Here is a 25,198-nt window from a genome sequence, read left to right as displayed (position 1 = left end):
AGCAGGCAGTAACTGCACATCTTTTACTGCCAACCTTGCTTCTTGTAAATAAGAACTATAAGTACAAAGTGATTGTTTACGCACCACTTGCAAAACACATAAATAAAAGGCATTGCCATTTACAATGCCAATAGCTCGAACTCTCGCAAATGCAAGAACGATTGCACTACAAATGCTTGTTTTTACTGTTGATGTTTCCTGATATTAAAACAAAACTTTGCCTACAGCAAATCCATGCAGTCTTTTATACGTTGCAAAACCCTTACTCTGTCCCAATTTACAAACATGGACACTTTAATAACCTCCCAATGCACTGATGGGGGTTATTTCTATTTTGGTGTCGTAGCCTATTTTCCGTCCCCATACAACCGTGGGTGCAATAGGGAGGGGTGAAGGGAGATGGAAATACCAGATCTGATTGAATGAACACAAGCCCACACCATAAAGTGACACTGTTGCAATTCTGCATTTATTTGTTTATTTTTAGCAATAGTGACTCTACGATATTTTTCATTCTTAGACACACCGGGCAGTGCTGTTTCTTGAGTGTTGCTGGGCCCTTGTTTCACAGCTCATGGATGTCGTGCTCCGTGCACACCAGATGTTGGATGTTGTCAGTCCACAGCTTGCATCTCACATGTACGTGTGACTTAGGATCAAGTTTGTCATCCTTGGGTCCTTGGTGAACTGTAGACCCTCTTTGGGGCCCGGGGCCCTGGTGTTGTGTGTATCGCCTCCGGAGTGTGGCGGGAGTGGACCTCAAACCACAGCACAGGGTCGAGTGAGGGCAGGACACGTACTGGACGTTTTAAATACAACGTGCACCATCTGGGCTTCCGTGGCTCAGAAATGTCCGCAGCGTGGACTTGGACTCAGATATCCCATCCGCCGAAATATAAATTCCATTATATCCTACAGGATTTATATTTCAGCCAGAGTGATATCCATTACAGTTAGTAATTAGTATTAGTATTAGTAACCCGTCGACTAACATCTAAACCAGGTCCAGAGTTTGTTTGTTTTCTTCCGATGGTGAAGGTGTTATCAGCTCTTGCTTTGCCGTCCAGGGTCTCTCATAGCACGTGGTTTTAGTGATGTCCCTCCTTTTCCTGGATAAACAGAAAACAAAAATAGAAGCATTGCATGAGATGGTGGCACCGGAAGTTACAATCTCCATCCTTCCCCATCGCACAGTATTCCACTCTTGTGGTCCTCTACTGACTATGGGCCCGATGTAGGTAGGAATCATTTACCGATTTTTAATTACCGAATTTTACCGATTCGGAAATTAAGAATCGGTAAATATGAAGGGTGGACATGTAGGTCCATCCAGATGTTTTTTTACCGAATCGGTAGAATTCTGTATTTACCGATTCGGTAAATACCGACCGGTAATGCTCCATTCATTCCTATGGGCTTTTAAGCCCATAGGAATGAATGGGGCATTACTGGTCGGTATTTACTGAATCGGTAAATACCGATTTTGACAAGGATGCAGGTGGTGTCACTTTGACACCCTCTAGCACCCCCAAAAAAGGTTCGGGGGCCATGTGGCAGGCATACCTGCCCTAAGGGCAGGTCTGCCTGTCATATGGCACAGGTGTGCATGCACACATGTGCATGCACACCTGAATCGGTATTTTAACATCAAATTGAATTTGATGCTAAAATACCGAATCGGTAAGGCTTGTGGGACTCAGAAGAGTCCCACCTACATACCAAATTTACCTAATCGGTAGAAATACCGATTCGGTATTTTACAGATTCTGTAAATTTACTGATCGGTAAATTTACCGATTCTGTAAAATATGTGTCCCTACATACCAAAGCTCAAATACCGGTCGGTAACGGCCGAAAATACCGATTTTCGGCCGTTACCGACCGACCTACATCTGCTGTTTAGGACTCGACCTGCAATTTCTCCCGGACACACCGCAGGAGTAAGACATACCGTATCATATATCATACTGATGAGTGGAAACCTCAGTTGCACTGTAGGGGCGCATCATGATCATGTGTATAGACGCACCCCGCATATAATCTTGAAACTCTATTAACATAAAGTGTTAGAATTGTGAAATGTATTAACATGAATACGTGATGTATTTTAGGCCGTTGACAAGTGATGTGGAGAATTAACCTAGAAAATGAATGTAACTAGCAGAAAATATTGACATGTTGTGAAACAGACAATTATTCATGTACTAAATGTGTTTATTAGTTATGACATTTCAGCGTAGGTAAATGTTTGAGTTGAAATTGCATTATTGTTTATGTGAATTCATAAAGCTTACATGGTGCTTTCTTATGTTAGCTGAAACTCGTAGGCCTGAAAGTCCCTGAAAACTCTTGCTTTAGAATTAATAGTTTGAATTTAGTGTGTGCTGTGGAATCTGTTCTTTCTCACGTTTTTGTATTGCTGGTGAAAAAACGCTCTTTTAGGCAGAATAATGTCTTTATTTTACTAGATATTCTAGGAGGGAAGTAGTTACAATTATGTCTATTAGGTCGATAAGGGAAGGACGTTGCGATTCACACAGGAGAAGGTCTGGGAACCAAGGACAAATTGTTGCCAGAAAGGTACACGGTCGACATCTTGTAAAGTACATTCAGGACTGTACCCCGAGTGGCTGGCATGATGCGAGATGCATGATGGGAACACTACCTGTGGATAATTGTTTGTTGGAACTATGGGAAAGAGCCTCACTTCTCTCTTGCCTCCAGAGAGAGAACATCCCAGAACGAGCTCTTTGCTTTGCCATTGATGGTGGAGAGACTTCTTAGGTAGACTCCACGCACTGACACCTTCCATTTGAAAATGCTTGTGTAGAGATGTCTTCTTAGCATTAGAGTAGGGATAGATTTAATGCTTTTCACTCATCAACCCTCGATGCAGGGAAACTTGGACTCATGCTTCCTGATTTTCTGTATCCTACTTCTTGAATTAATAGTCTTGTTCATGCTGCACCGTCTAAATTGGATGCGTAGATTTGGCTTCATGCTAATCCCTTTGTATTTCTATACCCTCATGATGAGGTGTCTCTATGTCCAGGTATTTGTGGTTTTGTAATAAACTAACTAACCTTAAGTAGTTGTCTGTCAGTTTTTATGTATCAAAAAGAGTTGTTGGCTAATTAACTGTTTAATAACGACTTTTCTCCCCCTTACACTTTCATGCTGAGAAAAAGAACCATCGGGGAGTGTTTTTAGAACAGGTCTAGAACAAATGAGCCCGGCCCTTTAAATACCATACCATAATCCATACGTAACAGGGTACTGCATATCATCTATATATACCACACCAAGCTCTACCACATCATATCACACCAGGCCATACCACATATCATACTACATTCTATTGAAAGGCCACTCCTACATCACACACCAAACCACATACCGTACCACAAACCATTCATCTCTGCAGGAAGTGACATCACTACATCTCCCAAGGTCAATATCAACCGAAAGAGGCGTTCATGGTTTCCCACCAAAACCATCTCTAAATGATGAAGCCGCACAACTCGATCCCTTTACCCAGCATTCATCTTTACAGGAAGTGACATCACTGCATTTTCCACCTCCCATCATTACAGGAAGCACATCACTGGAGTTTCCACCACCCATGTCTACATAAAGTGACATCACTGCATTTCCCACCACCCATCTCTACAGGAAGCACATCACTCCATTTTCCACCACTCATGTCTACAGGAAGTGACATCACTTAATTTCCAGGATTCATCCCTACAGGAAGCACATCAGGCATGGGCCATGAAAACTTGGCAGACCTGCGTGCATCTGACACCATAGGACTCATATTACGTCAATGGAGACGTGCTTTCCTCCTCTTTGCTTACCTTCGTCTTGTCAGGATACCCCTTTACACTGCTGTCTGAGCTACAAGTCCTCTCCTTGCAGAATTTCTTGGTCTCTCCTGCACAGTCAGCGTCGCTCGTGCAGGCTTTGTCTGGGGAAGAAACACAAAGGTGGTGTCAAGTCCTCTGACTTACTCCAGGAAGGATCACTCCTCGCTGGGCACAGACATGCGCAGTGAGGTTGCTACAGAGACCCCATTGAAAGAAAGATGTCTACCCCTGTCCTGGGGTCCACACTAAAGCGACAGATACTAAAGGGGCAAAGTTAAGGCTGGTGACTGTTTGGCCTGTTTTCTTCTGGGTCCACCCTGGGGTTCGCCTCTTTGCAGTGCCCGCGGCACTCGTTACACAGCTGAGGTAAGACGAACTTAGGGGTTTATTAATGAGAGCCCTGCGTCACTTTTGCGACACGTAAAGTTGTACATGTGTGACGCAGGTAACTCATTTAGATTCATGAAGTCACGTGAAGCCACGCTGCGTAGCTTTGTGTGGCCTCACAAATCATGAGTAAGGTGTCGCGCGGCGCAAATCATGCAGCTCCTTACTCGTGCCCGGGCGGCGTTCCAAGGGCGTTGTGGTGGGTTTTCCCACGCAACACCCACAGAATTTGACACTGCCCCAGATTTACAAAGTGGTGTAAACCTGGGGACGCGACAAATCCGTTCGCTTCCTGGGGTGAGGAGTAATGAGGAGAAATATGTTTATTTTTCCTCGTTGTTTCCTCTTTCCATGTGAGCGGCATTCTGCAAAACGCATGGAAAAGGGAAAACACCGCTTAGGTTTGATTTTGTGCAGGAAGGTGTCCCTTCCTGCACAAACACAATCCTGCATGCAACAGAGTCTCAATTGCAGCACGGTGCAAGGTTGCCTCCGTTGGCGATAGGCTGCCGAAACGGCGCTAGAGCAGGGAGAAAGGGCAGGAATGCTCTGTATTGCTTCGATACGGTGCATTCCTACCTTCTCACTTTGGCGTAGGGAGGCACAGCAAGGTGCCTTGCTGCATTGTCCTACGCCAAAACCCCATAAATGAGCCCTGTGGATTGTTGTGTTTAGCATTATTCCTTTTTACTGGTGGATATCCTTATAGTATTCATGATCTGTAGTATTGCCCACTTTCCTGTACAAATTGGGAAGTAAATTCAGAGGGCTTCATTACAAGGCAGTGCCAAAACGTCTTCTTGCTGCGCTGCCCTGAGCCAATGTGAGAGCGCAGGAACACCTTCCTGCACAAAAACAATCCAGAGAGGCGTTTTCCTCGTTCTCTGTGTGCTGCAGAATGCAGTGAAGATGGAAACAGGAAAAACAGGGAGAAATTAAATAATTTCTCCTCCTTATGCCTGCTCTGGGAAGGCACTGCCCCAGGGTTACGTGATTTTGTAAATCTTGGCCAGCGTCATGATTCATGGGTGTTGCGTGGGAGCACCCACTGCAACGCCCACGGAATGCCTCCGTGACCCAGAGTGAGGCAACGCTGCACGTTGCACTGCCTTGCCTTACTCCATATCTATGAGGCCATGCAGGGTGACTTTGCATTTACAAATAATGCTGATTGACAGGCCTGAGCCACCGGAGTGTCAAAAAAAGTGACGCTCCGGCAGTGCAGGCCACTTGTAAGTAAGCCACAAAGTGCGATATAGCCGAAGTGAAATACAGAATATTAAATAAAGGTATTACTACTTGTCAAATAGATGAATCAAACTGAACACTTTTCGATAACCAAATAAATGATGACAATGACACTCTTTATATTATTTGAGAAGTTTGAATAATATCTGTGGGACAAAATATTATAAAAGTTACTCTGAATACAAAGGAGAAAAGCATTGGCGAATACCAATAGGTCTGTTTTTGCATATCTGAAAGTGCTTCTTTGTTCATTGGCTAGTTTGTGTGTGAGGTTGTATGAATGCAATGGGACAGATGAGTGAATGGATGGATGAATCACTGACTGACACTCAGAGTGTGTGGATGGGTGAATGGGTGATTGTGCATAAAAATAAGTGAGTGCATGGAAGGGAGGGAGTACTTGGTCACTGAATACTTATACAACTGATGGATGACTGTGAAAGAATATTTAATGCAGTGATGTGTCTGTCTGAAATGTGGGGTGGCAGCAGATAGAGAAGAGAGCTGCCTCCTTTCACTATCACAACCATGGCAGTCTAACCTCATCGATATATGAACTTGCTTATCCTAGCTATTCATTCATACATGCACTCACGACGCACTCCCATTCATCCATACCTGCACACACTCACACATTCCTCCACCGAAGCACTCATCCCTGTATTCACTCACCCATCTTTTCAACTGTGCACTCATGTATCCATGCATGCACTCACATGACCACGTATTCATTCATACACATAGTCATCGATCACTCACACATTCTTACATTGACTTTCTCATTTGCCAAAATCCTTCAATCATGCATTCACTCGCCCATCCATTCAATCATACAATCACACGTCAATCCACTTATTCATTTGTCGAAGGGTTTTTCATTCACACATATAGTCACCCATGCGCCTAATCACTAACCCATTCATTTTTTCATTAGCTCAGTCACTTAACCATTCATACATGCACTTACTCATTTAACTATTTATTCATTCATGCACTCACCAATCCAGTTAACCATGCAATTAGGCATCAATACATGGGCTCATTTGTCCATGGATTCATTCACACATACAGTCATTCATGCACCTAATCACAAAACCGTTCATCGATCCATTAACTTCGTCACTCACCCATTCATTATTGCACTCACTCATTTACCCATTCATCCACTCAATCACCTATTCAACTATGCATGCTTGGATCTATACACTCACTCATCAGTGAATTCATCCACTCATATAGTCATCCATTTGCCCAATCACTCAGCTGTTTATCCATCCATGCACTCATCCATCCATCAGTGCATTGAACCATTCACTAATCTGGACATAAAATTGCAGATTAAAGCACTTTCATTTAATTGCCAATGCTTGTTAATATAGGGCCCGATTCACCAATGTAAAATAAGACAAAAGTGTAAATTGGTGGTGGAAGAAAGACACATGAGGTGAGCTCAAGACTAGGCGTCCTTCGTATTCATGAGATACAGAGACAGGGAGTGGAGGGAAGTGGAAGAAAGACACATGAGGTGAACTCAAGACTAGGCGTCCTTCGTATTCATGAGATACAGAGACAGGGAGTGGAGGGAAGTGGAAGAAAGACACATGAGGTGAACTCAAGACTAGGCGTCCTTCGTATTCATGAGATACAGGGACAGGGAGTGTAGGGTGGTGGAAGAAAGAGGCATGAGGTGACTCAAGGCTAGGCGTCCTTCGTATTCATGAGATACAGAGACAGGGAGTGGAGGGAAGTGGAAGAAAGACACATGAGGTGAACTCAAGACTAGGCGTCTTTCGTATTCATGAGATACAGGGACAGGGAGTGTAGGGTGGTGGAAGAAAGAGGCATGAGGTGACTCAAGGCTAGGCGTCCTTCGTACTCATGAGATAAAGAGACAGGGCGTGTAGGGTGGTGGAAGAAAAAGGCATGAGGTGGAATCACCATTAGGCTGTGTTGGTATTCATGAGATAAAGAGGCAGGAACTGGAAGTGGAAGAAAGAGGCAAGAGGTGAGCTCAAGACTAGGCTTTCCTGGTATTCATGAGATACAGAGGCAGGAAGTGTAGGGCGGTGGAAGAAAGAGGCATGAGGTGAACTCAAGACTAGGCGTCCTTCGTATTCATGAGATACAGGGACACGGAGTGTAGGGAAGTGGAAGAAAGACACATGAGGTGAACTCAAGACTAGGCGTCCTTCGTATTCATGAGATACAGGGACACGGAGTGTAGGGTGGTGGAAGAAAGAGGCGTGAGGTGAACTCAAGACTAGGCATCCTTGGTATTCATGAGATACAGAGACCGTAAGTGTAGGGTGGTGGAAGAAAGAGGCATGAGGTGAGCTCAAGACTAGGCATCCTTCGTATTCATGAGATAAAGAGACCGGAAGTGTAGGGTGGTGGAAGAAAGAGGCATGAGGTAAACTCAAGACAAGGCATCCTTCGTATTCATGAGATAAAGAGACAGGAAGTGTAGGGTGGTGGAAGAAAGAGGCATGAGGTGAAGTCAAGACTAGGCGTCCTTCGAATTCATGAGATACAGAGACAGGGAGTGGAGGGCGGAGGAAGAAAGAGGCATGAGGTGAACTCAAGACTAGGCGTCCGTCGTACTCATGAGATACAGAGACAGGAAGTGTAGGGTGGTGGAAGAAAGACACATGAGGTGAGCTCAAGACTAGGCGTCCTTCGAATTCATAAGATAAAGAGACTGGAAGTGGAGGGTGGTGGAAGAAAGAGGCATGAGGTGAACTCAAGACTAGGCTTCCTTCGTATTCATGAGGTACAGAGACAGGGAGTGTAGGGTGGTGGAAGAAAGACACATGAGGTGAACTCAAGACTAGGCGTCCGTATTCATGAGGTACAGGGACAGGGAGTGTAGGGCGGTGGAAGAAAGAGGCATGAGGTGAACTCAAGACTAGGCTTTCCTGGTATTCATGAGGTACAGAGACAGGGAGTGTAGGGTGGTGGAGTATAGAGGCATGAAGTGATTTCAAGACTTGGCGTCCTTTGTACTCATGAGATACAGAGACAGGAAGTGTAGGGTGGTGGAAGAAAGACACATGAGGTGAACTCAAGACTAGGTGTCCGTATTCATGAGGTACAGAGACAGGGAGTGTAGGGCGTGGAAGAAAGAGGCATGAGGTGAACTCAAGACTAGGCGTCCTTCGTATTCATGAGGTACAGAGACAGGGAGTGTAGGGTGGTGGAAGAAAGACACATGAGGTGAACTCAAGACTAGGCGTCCGTATTCATGAGGTACAGGGACAGTGAGTGTAGGGCGGTGGAAGAAAGAGGCATGAGGTGAACTCAAGACTAGGCTTTCCTGGTATTCATGAGGTACAGAGACAGGGAGTGTAGGGTGGTGGAGTATAGAGGCATGAAGTGAACTCAAGACTAGGCGTCCTTCGTACTCATGAGATACAGAGACAGGAAGTGTAGGGTGGTGGAAGAAAGACACATGAGGTGAACTCAAGACTAGGTATCCGTATTCATGAGGTACAGGGACAGGGAGTGTAGGGCGGTGGAAAAAAGAGGCATGAGGTGAACTCAAGACTAGGCGTCCTTCGTATTCATGAGATACAGAGACAGGGAGTGTAGGGTGGTGGAAGAAAGACATATGAGGTGAACTCAAGACTAGGCGTCCGTATTCATGAGGTACAGAGACAGGGAGTGTAGGGCGGTGGAAGAAAGAGGCATGAGGTGAACTCAAGACTAGGCATCCTTCGGTTCATGGGATACAGCGACAGGAAGTGTAGGGTGGTGGAAGAAAGACACATGAGGTGAACTCAAGACTAGGCGTCCGTATTCATGAGGTACAGGGACAGGGAGTGTAGGGTGGTGGAAGAAAGAGGCATGAGGTGAACTCAAGACTAGGCATCCTTCGGTTCATGGGATACAGAGACAGGAAGTGTAGGGTGGTGGAAGAAAGGCACATGAGGTGAACTCAAGACTAGGCGTCCGTATTCATGAGGTACAGGGACAGGGAGTGTAGGGTGGTGGAAGAAAGACACCTGAGGTGAACTCAAGACTAGGCGTCCGTATTCATGAGGTACAGGGACAGGGAGTGTAGGGTGGGTGAAGAAAGACACATGAGGTGAACTCAAGACTAGGCGTCCGTATTCATGAGGTACAGGGACAGGGAGTGTAGGGCGGTGGAAGAAAGAAGCATGAGGTGAACTCAAGACTAGGCGTCCGTATTCATGAGGTACAGAGACAGGGAGTGTAGGGTGGTGGAAGAAAGAGGCATGAGGTGAACTCAAGACTAGGCTTCTCTGGTACTCATGAAGTAAAGAGCCAGGTAGTGTCTGGAGATGGAATAAAGAGGTTTAAGGTGGAATCAAGACTAGCCTTCCCTGGCGTTCAGCAGAACACTCTCACATGGATGGGTAGAACATTACTCACAGGGGATGAGTTCCAGGCACCGCGTGCCGCAGCTGGTCTGGCAGCACTTCTGAGGAGCCGGACATTCTGAGTGGACGCTGCAGTTCTTGGCTGTGACACTGGTGCAGTCTGGGGCTGAGGTGGGAAGGGCCCCCGGGGCGGTGCAGTTCACAGCTGTTCCATTGGTTCCATTCACACAATGATGAGTAATGACATCCGGGCAATACCCAGCGCTCTCTTCGATTGAGTTATCTGCACAAAACATACACAGCATGTAATACAGGGCACGCCCTTCAAGGAAAGCCTTAGCCGCACTACTTGGCGTAATGGGCAGAGTCTGACGTCACAATGATGTTTCAGATAATTATGGCACAGAAAATGAAACCATTAGCATATAAACTTTACTTTAAGTCTATTTACATTTCACTATAAACATTTAATTATTTTCACAGATTGGAACAAGAAAATAAATCAACACATTTCTGTGCAAGCAAACACACATTTGGGAATGCAGAGAATGCTTAAGAAGTTGAGCTCTCTTAGCGTGGAGCTGCAGCGGATGAATGGCGTGTGTAACAGTAGTGTAGAGTAGAGCCACACTGGATGAATGGCGTGTGTAACAGTAGTGTAGAGTAGAGCTGCACTGGATAAATGGCGTGTGTAATAGTAGTGTAGAGTAGAGCTGCACTGGATGAATGGTGTGTGTAACAGTAGTGTAGAGTAGAGCTGCCTCAGATGAATGGCGTGTGTAACAGTAGTGAAGAGTACAGCCGCACTGGATGAATGGTGTGTGTAACAGTAGTGACGCGCAGTGCCGCACTGTATGAATGGTATGTGTAACAGTAGTGTAGCGTAGAGCCGCACTCGATGAATGGCGTGTGTAACAGTAGTGTAGAGTAGAGCTGCACTGGATGAATGGCGTGTGCAACAGTAGTGTAGAGTAGAGCTGCACTGGATGAATGGCGTGTGTAACAGTAGTGTAGCGCAGTGCCGCACTGTATGAATGGTATGTGTAACAGTAGTGTAGAGTAGAGCCACACTGGATGAATGGCATGTGTAACAGTAGTGTAGAGTAGAGCCGCACTGGATGAATGGCGTGTGTAACAGTAGTGTAGCATAGAGCTGCACTGGATGAATGGCGTGTGTAACAGTAGTGTAGCATAGAGCTGCACTGGATGAATGGCATGTGTAACAGTAGTGTAGAGTAGAGCTGCCCTGGATGAATGGCGTGTGTAACAGTAGTGTAGCGTAGAGCTGCACTGGATGGATGGCGTGTGTAACAGTAGTGTAGCGTAGAGCTGCACTGGATGAATGGCATGTGTAACAGTAGTGTAGCGTAGAGCTGCACTGGATGGATGGCGTGTGTAACAGTAGTGTAGCGTAGAGCTGCACTGGATGAATGGCGTGTGTAACAGTAGTGTAGCGGAGAGCTGCACTGGATGGATGGCGTGTGTAACAGTAGTGTAGCGTACAGCTGCACTGGATGGATGGCGTGTGTAACAGTAGTGTAGCGTAGAGCTGCACTGGATGAATGGCGGGTGTAACAGTAGTGTAGCGTAGAGCTGCACTGGATGGATGGCGTGTGTAACAGTAGTGTAGCGTAGAGCTGCACTGGATGAATGGCATGTGTAACAGTAGTGTAGCGTAGAGCTGCACTGGATGGATGGCGTGTGTAACAGTAGTGTAGCGTAGAGCCGCACTGGATGAATGGCGTGTGTAACAGTAGTGTAGAGTAGAGCTGCACTGGATGAATGGCGTGTGTAACAGTAGTGTAGCATAGAGCCGCACTGGATGAATGGCATGTGTAACAGTAGTGTAGCGTAGAGCCGCACTGGATGAATGGCGTGTGTAACAGTAGTGTAGAGTAGAGCTGCACTGGATGAATGGCATGTGTAACAGTAGTGTAGAGTAAAGCCGCACTGGATGAATGGCATGTGTAACAGTAGTGTAGAGTAGAGCCGCACTGGATGAATGGCATGTGTAACAGTAGTGTAGAGTAGAGCCGCACTAGATGAATGGCGTGTGTAACAGTAGTGTAGCATAGAGCTGCTCTGGATGAATGGCTTGTGTAACAGTGGTGTAGAGTAGAGACGCACTGGATGAATGGTGTTTGTAACGGTAGTGCCTTGAAGCCCTTTGGATTCAATAACAAATACCGAATCGGTAAAAATACCGAATTGCAAAGGGGGACAGGGTATCACTTTGACATCAATGCTGGCTCTGACCCCTGGGAAGCGGCTGATGTCTATGCCCTGCACCTTGTGAAGAGAGAGGGGAAAACTGTCAACAGAGTACCTCTGGACTGTACTTGTCACCACAATGCTGGCTCCACCTCCTGCGGAGCGTCTGATGTGCCTGCCCTGCTCACTGAAATGAGAAGCCAGAGTTTGCAAAACAAAGTGCTCAGAGCCTGGACTGGATTAGGCAAAGGTCCCCCTTGCCTGCAAGAACAAAAGAAATGGTGTATAAAAATAGGAGCCCTGCTCCTAAGAAATCAGATCCTGTTTTGACCACGAAGAACCTCTGCCCGACTAGAGGACCTGAAGAAGCTGGAGGAGGAGTATTGTCTCTGACCTGGGAGGCTGGCCTGCAGTAGGTGCCTTGCTGAGGAAAGGAGAGGAAAAGACTGAGGAAAAGACTTTGCAGAACTTGTGCTTTAAACGATCTCCAAGGGCTTGGAACTGAGCTTGCCCCCTGAACAGAGTCCCAGGATCATTGGACTCTTCCCTGCCTTCCCTGCCTAGATGCTGGATTATTGTCTGATCTCCTGTGCCACTGGGGCCACGACCTGAAGTGCGCCTCGCTTTCACCCACTGCGCAGCCCGTGCCTGGCCGCCTCTGCCTCGAGCCACACCGCTCGCATCTGAGCCGCGTCCACTCCGCTGGGCCTCCCGCACCCTGCCCCCCTTTCCTCCTGAGCCGCACTGCCTTGTCTCCGCCCCGCCGCTGAGAAATAGACCGGAGCACTGTGCGAGGCCAAGAAGCGCCCCGTAAGCTTGACGCGTACTGGCTGCCTCTCTCCCCGCTCCGGGCTCAAGAAGATCACCCGGATTTTCCTCCAACAAACCCTAACGGAAGGTACACCGTACAGGGAAGCCGCCGACCCGTCCAGGCCCACCCTTGCTTGCCCACGTATCCCGCGGGGAACAACCTACGAACCGTAAGGTGCTGTACGACTCAAACAGAGTCCTTGTGCGCCTCGGACCGCGGGGTCCACAACGTTGTTGAATTGCTTTCTTTTTGATAAAGACTGTGTTCCCAACGCCGCACGAGTCGCCCAGGGTGCTCGAAGTGCACCAACCTCAGGAACTAAGCTTTTTAAAGAGACTCTTTCCTACCAAAGTATTGAGCCACTAAAAAACATTATTCTGGTCTTGTAGTAAGCCTGCATATATAGATCACTATATTTACATACAGTACACGTCAGTCAAATAACTTTATTCGGTTAATTAAAACCATTAAAGCAGTACATAGTTATAAGCAATAAAATACAGTTAAAATACAATTAAATTTACAATAAAGTTTCAAAGGTGATTGCAAATCCTAAAAAAGGAACCATTAAAAAGTACATTAAAAGAGAGAAAGTTATTAGATAAAAGCAAGTTCACAAAAAAAATAGATATGAACAAAATGTACAAAAAAAGTATCAGGTTTGGAGGTTGTTTATCGGAGGGAGTTTAGTTTTGTTTTGTCTACCAGCTGCTACCAAAAAACAGGCTACACTATAAGTGACCTGAACCGAGTTCAACATCTGTAGGTATAGAAGGGCCGGCCGTACCTGGACAAAATTCAGGTCTTTCAGAATTGGAAGGAGGAATTTTTTACGGGCCGCCCTGTAATGATCGCAAAGCATAACTAAATGAAGAGTGTCCTGCGTGGAAAAACAATCACAGGAACAGGGTGGGCTATTTTCTGGAGTACCCCATTTTGTATATGAGCCAAGCACAAGATGTATCTGGTTAAACCTGAACCTTATTAGTAAAAAACGGTGGTATGGTTTAGTTACATATTTCAGATAAGGTTCCATAGCCATGGACGACGAGAGTTGGTATAATGTCCTTACCATTGGCTTGCAAAGCTCAGCCGCTTCCCTCTCTGTCTCCAACATATTTCGAAAATGCTGCTTGACCCACCTTGCATCCTCTTTCTTGAGGCTCTGTGGTAAAGAATAAATGTCCGGGCGCCCTAGCCTTGCGCATGCCGCTCTAACATACGCCAGCCAGGGTATGCTGGCTGCTTTATCCAAGGCCATACAGTCTTTTAGAATGCAATGGTTCAAAGTGATCTCCTCATTTGTCCAAGTTTTGATCCAGCATAACAGTGGAGACATTTTTAAGAGATCAGTAACGTATCCCAAGCCTATTTCATTATGGATTGAATATGTAGGAGATGAATTCGGGAGTGACAGCAAGGTACGTATAAATTTATTTTCTGCAACTTGTATGCCTGGGGCTGAAACATAACCCCAGATATCTGCCCCGTAAGATGCTATTGCCAAGCATTTGGATCTATAGATGCGAGTCATCGCCTCCATGGGTCTTGATCCAAGCCTTTTGGAGAAATGCATGAGTGCTGCAGTGGATCTACTGACTCCATTCTCTTTTAGTTTCAGTTGGGCACCCCAAGTTCCTTTCTCGTCAAAAGTGACGCCTAAATAACAAAAAGAGGGTACCCTCGAGATTGGAGAGTTATTACAGCTAAAAGACCTGAGCTTCGTGTTTTTCTTCCGTGAGCCCGTAACCATGACATGAGATTTAACTGTATTAATCTTTAGATCCAGCGCTTCCATGAAACCACCAAAGTGATCCAATAGTCTTTGCAGGCCCACACCTGTTTGAGCTATAAGGACGGCATCATCCGCGTATAGGAGGACCGGGATAGGTGACTCCCCCATACGCGGCATGTCCAAGGTAGCTGAATTCAGGGATTTCCCCAGGGAGTTGATGTACAAAGTAAAAAGGAGAGGGGCAAGTATGCAGCCTTGTCTGACCCCTCTCCCTGATCTAAACTTCTCAGTGCATCTTCCCTCCCTTGTTACCCTAACAGAGGCAAACAAATTTTGGTGAAGATCGTGCAAGAAATTAACCAAAGTGGAGTCCAAACCCAAATCTCGCAAAATAATCCACAACTTAGAACGGTTAACCAGGTCGAAAGCAGAAGATAAATCCATGAAACCCAAATAAAGATGCCCCCCCTTCACCACGGTGTATTTGCTAATAATAAGGTGAAGGTTTAAACATTGATCCATAGTCCCCCTATGTGCTCTAAAACCATACTGCAAATCAGAAAGGATCCCGCTCTCCTCAAGCCAATCCCCGAGTCTTTGCAGAATGACTCTGCCCAGAATCTTGACAGCAGAGTCCAGCAGGGAGATTGGCCTGTAGCAGGCAGGATCCCCCTGTACCCCTTTTTAAATATGGGAACAATAATAGAGGTGGACCAGGAAGATGGGAAACCAGCTGCAGGTATCGCATTAAAGACATTAGTTAGTATTTTTGACCAAAATTGCGGATACTGGATGTAGAGATCTGCAGGGACCCCGTCAGGTCCAGGGGCCTTGTGTTTACTGGTATTTGTGATCGCCCTTTCAACCTCCGTTGTATTAAATTCCATGACCGAATTGGGTGGACCGTGGGCGCTGACCGGTGAAGTTGGTGCCGTGGAGTCATAAATCTGTTTGAAGTGGCAAAGCTATCTATCATCTTCAATCACGCATTCCATGTCAGTCTTCCCATCCTCGGAGAAAAAAGGCTGATTCACAATGGGCCAAAACTTTTTGCTGTCTCTCAGTACATCAATGTCTGATAAGCTGTCCCAGGCTTCCTCCTTAATTTGGTTCTTGCGTTTAACAACTGCTGATTTATATTCTTTCCTTAAGTTTGCCACTAGAGACCTGTCTCTAGGTTTGTGTTTTAATGCCTTCAACAGGGTAGAGTGCTTTAGCGAGCATTCCTTATTGAACCATTTATGAATTTTCTTTCTACCTTGCGAGCCCGAACTTAACTCCAAGTTCTTTGTGATACTCGCACATATCTCCACATAGGCAGCCACTACATCAGGGCCCGAGGCAGTCGAATCTAAACAAACTGCCATATTATTCTCAGTTTCTTGGGCTAGTGTATGAAAGAATTGCTCAGGAACAATCTTCTCCCATTTTAGTCACCTTCCCTGATCCTTAGACGTCAGGTCTCTTATGCCCGCCACACCAGTTGTTCTCCCAGTCCGGAAGCAATCTAGGTCCAGCTTTAAGAGGACAGGATGATGATCACTAAAGCTGGCAGTTACCACCCTATACTCGTATGCCTTAGCCAGAGCCCCAGTTGAAACAAAGATGTAGTCTATGACGGTGTTGGCGTCTCTCCCGATGAAGGTTGGTGCTCTAGGCTCAGTTTTACCCTGGGCTGGTTCGAATAAGTTTAAGTTCGCAAGGAAAGTTTCAAGGCCCTCACCCTCCTTCGTGTGTTCAAAATGGGGGATGCCCTCGGTCGGTAATCCTCCATATCTGTCAGTGTAACAACCCCCCTCACAGGGGTGAATATTAAAATCACCCAGAATTACCATCTCTGGGACGGAAATGCAATCTTGTCTATAGACTGACAAAAAGTCTAGCAAAGAAATCAAATGCTCATTCTCACAGGAGACCTCTTTGGAATTATAAAAGTTAATAAGCAGAAGAGTATATGAGTCTGACAGAGTCCACTCCACAACTAGCGAATTCGTGGGTGCGGAATCTAATTTTTTAAAGGCCCCCACCAAGTTCAGGGAGCACAATATAAGTAGGCCACCCTTGGCTCTCCCTCTTAAGCCCGACACTGCTGGAGTGAAAAAGCTGGAATAGCCATCCATTGAGAAACCTGTAGTAGTATCCCATGTTTCTTGGAGTGCCAGAATATCATACTGCCTAACGAACCCTTGCCATATAGGGTCTGACGCCTTTGCGTTTAAGCCCGCCACGTTCCAGGTAAGAATTTTACAGTATAATGGATAAGGGTTAGGCATAGTAGGCGACCCCGAATCTCGCCAGAAACAAGGGTCTGGTCAGACATTGTAGATAAGTTTAATTTTTTCAGATCCCTCATAGTGGTGGCCGTGCGTAGTTGCGTAAGGGTGCTCTGATGACTCCGTCCTATTGGGGAGACCTGTCTTTGTCAGTCAACCCAATCTATGGTTGACAGACAATCAAAGCGGTTTGCCATTGGAAAGTAGAGAGGGTTATTTAGCCTGTTTACAGAGTAATGGTGATTATGAGGCTGAGTATGATGCAACCCAACGAAGGGGACGCCTTGAGGCGGTCTACCTCTTCTTCTCCTTACCATATTCCAACCCACGTCCCCCCCCTCTTCCCATCCCTGGTGATGTAATTCCCACGGGGCGGTAAATTTCTGTCTAGGATTAAAGTCCTGTGCTCCCTTTAGCCAGCTCCATCGGTTATCAGCTTGATTTTCTAATAGATAAAAATAGGAAAGGGGTCTAGCAGTCACAGTGTTTTCTTGGTGTCTTGGAGGTCCACTGTTGAATATGAAGTCCACGGCCTCCATATTCTCAAAAGTGACCACTACGCAGTCCCCTTGCAATTTTTTCCTATTACCTCCCACCCACGGAGTTCTCTCTACCATTAGGATGTTGCTCAGTATGTTTGGGGGGAGAGGGTAGTTTTTAGATAGCCAATGGCATACTTTGTTTTTAAGAGCCTGGTACGACTCTACTTCTGTTGGAGACATTACAGTAACACCGGTTAGAATGACCACATAGGGACAAGCATCGGGGGGAAGATGGATGTTTCTGCGAGCCGTGCCCTTGGCTCTGGTGAGTACATCAGAGTTTGGGGGCTGTGGGGTACAATTGCCCAGTGACACCTGAGGGGTTGGGTTAGTTTTTGTCATATTCTGGGTTCGATCATTTTTGTGGGTTTGCCCTGTTACAGGAGTCTTATTTTTAGTGCCGTCCTGTTTTAAGGTGTTACTTGATTTCACAGGGTCAGCATTATTGGTCTCCAGGGCTCTATTAACCACCACGGGCGGCTTGTTGGCCTTTTTGGGTGGGTTGATGACCTGGGCTGGTTTATTATTCATAGTAAAACTAGGAGCACTAATATCCTTGTGTATATTCTTTAGGATAGTCTCCAGGCAGCGTAGTCTCATCTCTATGGGATCAAGCAGTGGTTTTAGCATATTGACAATAATAATGTAATCTGTACTTACATCATTCCCCTCCTGTGATGAACTTACTGGGTTACCAACTTCCCCACTCAACTCCAGGATTTCCTCTAGGCTATGATCGATGATAGTATCATCTGGGAGGCTCAAGGGTAAGCCATTCTTGGTGGAATGCAGTCCCCTCATGGGAGTAGATAGCTCTAATAGTGAGTTATCCATGATAGGAGGGTCGGAGGCGACCATTTGATCGTTAAGGGCAATTTGAACCTTCTTCCCTTTAAGAATGGATGGTTTGTTAACCTCTCGTTTATGTTTAGGGATTGCCCCTTCTATCCGTCCCCTTTCATTAATGGCGCTTTCCGTATTGGGTGAGTTGAGCTCACTTTGATGAACTCCGCTCTCCGTTAGGAGGTTAAGGTTTGGAGAGGCTTCCCAGTCCTGAAGGGTGTCTGTAACATCCGAAACCCCAGTCATCCTGATATTGTGTACTAGAGCCTGGGCATTCATACGGGAATCGGTGTTTGGCGTCTGTGCCTGGGCGATGAGGCCCAGAGAGGATCGCTTGGCCGTTGCCAGGTCTTGGGAAACTCTCCTATCCATTAGTATGATTCCCTCATCAATTAGTGCGTTTGTACAGATAATAAAGTCATCCAATGTGCCAGTAAGTTTTTTGGCTCCTGCAGCGGCCATACTTCTGGTTTCCCGATGGGTCATGGCCAGTGTTGTCTTGCAGAGCTCACAAAAGGATGTAGGGGAGTCCAGCCAGGGATTATGGGCCAGGCCAGGCTCCTCAGGCCTCGGAGGGCCACAGAGGGCCCGCCCTTCGCCCGGGCTTCGCCCCGGGCGTCCCGCTCGCGTCCCGCGACGCTGAGGGCTTGATGTTTAAATCGCCCCTCCTGGCGCGTATTCCGCGTCAGGGATCGCGCCGCCGCAAAGGCTGCCGGGATATGAAGTCCCGGAGCGGCGGACGCGACTGATGGCAGCGGCAGCAGTGTTGGTGTTGCTCCTGTGGCTCAGCGCTCCCTCTCACGACGTCTCCTCTCACCCGCCAGCAAAAGGTATGTACACCCCCCGCTCCACCGAGGGCTTTGTGTTTAAATCGCCCCTCCTGGCGCGTATTCCGCGCCAGGGATCGCGCCGCCGCAAAGGCTGCCGGGATATGAAGTCCCGGAGCAGCGGACGCGACTGATGGCAGCGGCAGCAGTGTTGGTGTTGCTCCTGTGGCTCAGCGCTCCCTCTCACGACGTCTCCTCTCACCCGCCAGCAAAAGGTATGTAGACCTCCCGCTCCACCGAGGGCTTGGTGTTTAAATCGCCCCTCCTGGCGCGTATTCCGCGTCAGGGATCGCGCCGCCGCAAAGGCTGCCGGGATATGAAGTCCCGGAGCGGCGGACGCGACTGATGGCAGCGGCAGCAGTGTTGGTGTTGCTCCTGTGGCTCAGCACTCCCTCTCACGACGTCTCCTCTCACCCGCCAGCAAAAGGTATGTAGACCCCCCGCTCCACCGAGGGCTTGGTGTTTAAATCGCCCCTCCTGGCGCGTATTCCGCGTCAGGGAACGCGCCGCCGCAAAGGCTGCCGGGATATGAAGTCCCGGAGCGGCGGACGCGACTGATGGCAGCGGCAGCAGTGTTGGTGTTGCTCCTGTGGCTCAGCGCTCCCTCTCCCGACGTCTCCTCTCACCCGCCAGCAAAAGGTATGTAGACCCCCCGCTCCACCGAGGGCTTGGTGTTTAAATCGCCCCTCCTGGCGCGTATTCCGCGTCAGGGATCGCGCCGCCGCAAAGGCTGCCGGGATATGAAGTCCCGGAGCAGCGGACGCGACTGATGGCAGCGGCAGCAGTGTTGGTGTTGCTCCTGTGGCTCAGCGCTCCCTCTCACGACGTCTCCTCTCACCCGCCAGCAAAAGGTACACGTATTCTTATATAACTATGCCTGGTGTCTATTTGTGGTGTGTCTTTATATTACTGAATGTGGTCATAAATGCTTAACTAACTAAACGCCCTGAAGATTAGCCTTGTCTGCTCGTGCCACGCAACCTAGAGGGTGAACAGGGGTTATTTTGAGGAGTAAATCCCTTGCCCTGACTAGAGGAGAGGGTCCCTGTTTGTCACAAGTGCATACCTGTGCCAACCAGAGACCCCAAATCTAACATTGGTGGCAGCGGTGAGAATTTGGAATTTGCATTTATGATTTATGTACAGTAATTATTGATCACCACATAGTGAGTTCAGACCAATAACACAGCCATATACTTGTGATTTTTATTTTGCTGGAAATCTCCATGTGTTTTTGAAAAGTCATGCCTTTGTCGGTAAGAGTGGAGAAGGCAGCATCCAATTCATATATTGACTGTGATTGGGAGAAACTAGAAAACTACACCAACAAACAGCTCAGGAGCTTCTGCAAACATTTTAAAATTTCCATGACCGGACTCTCCAGAAGGGAGCAGTTCCAAAAGGCGCTGAGGGCCTGGGTCGAGGAAAGGAATGCCCCTGAAAATGAGAGTGAATTTGAGGATGCAGAACAGCAGCTGGAGGGGCTACTGGGTCCAGGAGGGAGGGGTGCAACTGCCCCATTGGGTAGCAGTGTTTCAGCATGATATCTGTTGCCAGAGGAGTTGGCAGACAGGAAGGAAGCCAGGATACACAAAATGAAGATGGCAAAACTTGAAATAAATGGGCAACTGGAGCTACAAGCTAGGAAATCAGCCCTGGAAGAAAAGAAAATGCAGTTTAAGCATGACTTAATAATGAGGAAACTTGATTTGGAGCTTGAGGCCAGGAGGGCTTCAGCCCAGCAACAAGAAATATGTGTAGCTCAGAGATTGAGCTTTGCTGAGTTGGAGGTGGAGTCCAGCTCAGACGGTGGCAGCAACATTCAGTTATCTAGTGCTGGGAGAGTAGTACACACACCCAGAGATGTGGCACCTGACTTGGAGGGGGTTAACATACACCAGGAGGTTCTAGGACATGAGGTAGCTCCAGTAGTGCGCAGTGTCCCTGAAGGGAATAGGCTAACTGGCGTAGGGGTTCATGGTCCTAGTAGTGGGAGGGACACTCTACTGACTCTAGGTGAGAGGTACAGGGAGAGGGGATCCCCCAAAGTTGAAGTCCTGGAATGTGAGTATGGAGACCGCCCAGAAGAATGTGGGTTGTGGGACAGAGACAGTCAGATACTGTCTTGCCAATCTCAGGAGAGTGGTGTGGAGTATGTGTGTGAGGCACTGGATGGTGAGGTGAAGGATAGTTTTGTTGACCCTTGTAGGGGGCTGTGTGAGCCAATTCTGGGAGAGCATATTTTATGTCCCTGTTTTCCAGAGCTATGCCAACACCCGTTGGAGAGTGAGTTCTCTGACCCCAGGGAGCTCACATTGGAGGCTGACCCTTTGGTGGATTCCAGAGGGTCTAAAGAAGCATTGGGGAGTGATTCCAACAAAAGTGGCTCAGGTAACTTCCAGTCCTGTGTGATGGAAGGGGTGCAATGTAGCCCAGCTAGGTCTCAGTGTAGTGGGAGGGGTATAGGGCTCACGTCCTGTCTCAGAGGAGGAGGAGTGAGTGTGGGATCTGTCCCACATTACCTGAAACCCAGTCTCAGGGCCTGGATGGTTTCTTAAGGGAACATCAGGTCAGGGGCCTAGGCTGTACTTGTAGGCCGTTTGAGGAGGATCTCCCAGTATTTAGAGAACGTGGAGACTCTGTAAGCAGAGCTCCAGTAGTTCTGGTGTCTGGCAGTGCCACTTCAGTTGGGAGGGTGCAGAAGTCTAGATGGAGGGGTGAGAGGGGTAAAGAGTCCCCAGTTGAAGAACCAGTGGGTCAGAGGCCAGCCAGAAGGGCTGCGTCCCCAGGGAATGACCAGGGTGACACCACTTCTGTCATGGGGGATCGTCGCACACTGTCAGATGGACAGGGGACGGAGATCTGCGCCAGGTAGAATGTCACACAACACAGGAGTTATGTGTTACCCTCAGGGGGGGGGCATGCGTGCTTCCAAGGAAGACCTGGTATGCTAGACAAGTGTTCAACTACAGGGTTGGGTCCCTGAGTTGAGAAGCCAGGTACAGGGGTTGCCTGACATGGCGGGAGGGACATCTGTAATCAGTGTCCCTACCAGTCTGTCTTCCCGGCATACCACTCCTGGTGGGAGGGTACAGCCATCTGGAAGGGGGTGCAGAGGGAGGGAGTCCTCGCCTCTGACCCCTGTGCAGCCTGAGGGTTTAGACCCTAGGTTGGAGAGCCAGGTTCAGGTGTTGTCTGACCTGGAGGAAGGGGCGACTATAATCAGTGTCCTGACCAAAGTAGCTTATTGGTGTACCGCTCCAGTTGGGGGTGTACAGTGCTCTGGAAGAGGGTGCAGAGGGAGGGAGTCCTAGCCTCTGACCCTGGTGCAGCTTGAGGGTTTAGACTCTAAGTTAGAGGGCCAGGTTCAGGGTGTTCCCCCTGACCTGGTAACCCAGTTGCAGGATAGCACCCCTGAACTGGTGGGTGAATTGTGCAGATCACCTGCCACAGATGCCCTGCCAATTCTGGAAGGGGGTACCACTCCAAGTGGGAGGGTACAGAGCCCCAAGGAAGAGGACCGAGTGTGGGAGAGCCCACCCCAGTCCTTGGTCCAGCCGCCGGGTACAGGCCTGGGGCTGGTGAGTCAGTGCCAGGATATCATACATGACCTGACAGGAGGAAGAGTGGACAAAGGGTGCCAAGCACCTGGGGCTACTGCACCCGCTCTCTGAGGCCACAGAGGTTTGAGAGCCCTGAGAGGCATGAGGCCTGGGTCTCATCCCTGACTACAGTCATTGGCCACTGTGACTTGCTGTCTGTCTGTTGGGACACACCTGTGAGCAAGTTAAGGTTAGATGCTGCACAGGTGGTGTCCACAGATGAAGAGAAGGGTGCCCCCTGGATTGGCTTGGTGGACCCGGAGGGTATGGACAGAGGATTTGAAATGGGTTCAGATTGGCGTGGAACTGGAATATGCCCCTGCTGTTGCGGGCCAGGTCCATGTTCTATCACCCTAAGCAGGGAAGCCCATCACGGTAGTGATTTGTCTACCCTTCGTTTTGGCTGGAAGGGGGTTGTGTTGGACTTGGCCCTTTCTGCAGGGTCATCCCTGAACATTTTGCCTTTCTCCAATATTCTCTCTGAGCTGTTTTTGTTGGTATAATGACTCTGGGCACTTTACCACTGCTGACCAGTGCTAAAGTGCATATGCTCTCCCTGTATAAAAAGTGAATATGTGATTGGTTTCCATGATTGGCTTATTTGGTTTACTGTCAGACCCCAGTAAAGTGCACAAGGAGTGCCAGGGCTTGTAAATACAAATGCTGCTAGGGGGCCTGCAGCACTGGTTGTGCCACCGACAGAAGTAGCCTTTTAATATGTGTCTAAGGTCTGCCATTGCAGAACCTGCGTGCAGTTTGGTACTGTCATGCTGGCTGGGCAAGTGCACACACTTGCCAGCCCCTAAACCTTCCCTTTACTTCATGTGAGTCACTCCTAAGATAGGCCCAAGGGCAGGGTGCATTGTAAGCATAAGGTGGGACAAGCCCTGATGTGTGTGGCATGTCCTAATAGTGGATTACAGCCATTTTCGTTTTTCACTATTGTAAGGCTACCTGCTCTCCATAGGACAGAATGGGCTGCTGGAATTGTTACACTCTATAATCCTAACAGACGCAGAGAGCATGGTAGAAAGTCAAGTTTAGTATGCCTGAACTCAGAATAATAAAATACATCTTTTAGTAAAGTTTATTTTAATATCCTGTGTTTGCAAATCCTACTTTTAGAAAATTAGTATTTGCTTGCCTAACCATTTCAGCCCGCCTCTGCTAGGATGTGTAGCTGCTGTCTGCTTTCTGTGAGTGACAGGGCTGGGGATGACAGGTGGTGAATAGAGGGGTTACACCAGGATGGATGGTGGGAGTGCCCCTTGACTCTGGATAGGGCTGTGCTCTGCCACATCAATGCTGGCTCTGCCCCCTGGGGAGCTGCTGATGTCTATGCCCTGCACCTTGTAAAGAGAGCGGGGAAGACTGTCAACAGAGTACCTCTGGACTGTACTTGTCACCACAATGCTGTCTCCACCTCCTGCGGAGCGTCTGATGTGCCTGCCATGCTCACTGAAAGGAGAAATCCAGAGTCTGCAAAACAAAGTGCTCAGAGCCTGGACTGGATTAGGCAAAGGCCCCCCTGGCCTGCAAGAACAAAAGAAATGGTGTATGAAAGTAGGAGCCGTGCTCCTAAGAAATCAGATCCTGTTTTGACCACGAAGAACCTCTGCCCGACTAAAAGGACCTGAAGAAGCTGGAGGAGGAGTACTGTCTCTGACCTGGGAGACTGGCCTGCAGTAGGTGCCTTGCTGAGGAAAGGAGAGGAAAAGACTGAGGAAAAGACTTTGCAGAACTTGTACTTTAAAGGATCTCCAAGGGCCTGGAACTGAGCTTGCCCCCTGAACAGAGTCACAGGATCATTGGACTCTTCCCTGCCTTCCCTGCCGAGTTGCTGGATTTTTGTCTGATCTCCTGTGCCGCTGGGGCAGCGACCTGAAGTGCGCCTCGCTTTCCCCCACTGCGCAGCCCGTGCCAGGCCGCCCCGCCTCGAGCCACGCCGCTCGCATCTGAGCCATGTCTGCTCCTCTGGGCCGCCCGCACTCTGCCCCCCTTTCCTCCTGAGCCGCTCTGCCTTGTCTCCGCCCCGCCGCTGAGAAATAGACCGGAGCACTGTGCGAGGCCAAGAAGCGCCCCCGTACGCTTGACGCGTACCGGCTGCCTCTCTCCCCGCTCCGGACTCAAGAATATCACCCGCATTTTCCTTCAGCAAACCCTAACGGAAGGTACGGTTCGTACACCGTACAGCAAGGATCAGCCCCGACCGTCCGCCTCGCATCCTGGAGTCTCGCCCCTACGCCTGTGCAAGCCGGACTCCGACAGGGAAGCCACCGGCCCGTCCGGGCCCATCTTCGCTTGCCCACGCATCCCGCGGGGAACAACCTACGAACCGTAAGGTACTGTACGACTAGAACAGAGTCCGTGTGTGCCTCGGACCGCGGGGTCCGCAACATTGTTGAATTGCTTTCTTTTTGATAGAGACTCTGTACCCAACACCGCACGAGTCGCCCAGGGTGCACGAAGCTCACCAACCTCAGGAACTAAGCTTTTTAAAGAGACTCTTTCCT

General features: G+C 48.3%; 1 long non-coding RNA gene across 1 annotated transcript; it reads right to left on the bottom strand.

Moving 5' to 3' along the window:
• Positions 1-460: 460 nt before the first annotated feature.
• On the bottom strand, positions 461-10,124 carry LOC144767875 (uncharacterized). The gene is made up of 3 exons (XR_013598369.1): positions 9,894-10,124; positions 3,858-3,967; positions 461-1,109 (listed from the first exon to the last, which is right to left on the bottom strand). It is a non-coding gene; the product is annotated as an uncharacterized LOC144767875 (long non-coding RNA).
• Between the last annotated feature and the right edge of the window lie 15,074 nt (positions 10,125-25,198).

Source organism: Lissotriton helveticus, chromosome 7 (genome assembly GCF_964261635.1).
Source record: "Lissotriton helveticus chromosome 7, aLisHel1.1, whole genome shotgun sequence".
NCBI lineage: Eukaryota > Metazoa > Chordata > Amphibia > Caudata > Salamandridae > Lissotriton > Lissotriton helveticus.
This window is presented reverse-complemented; position numbering and strand designations above follow the sequence as displayed.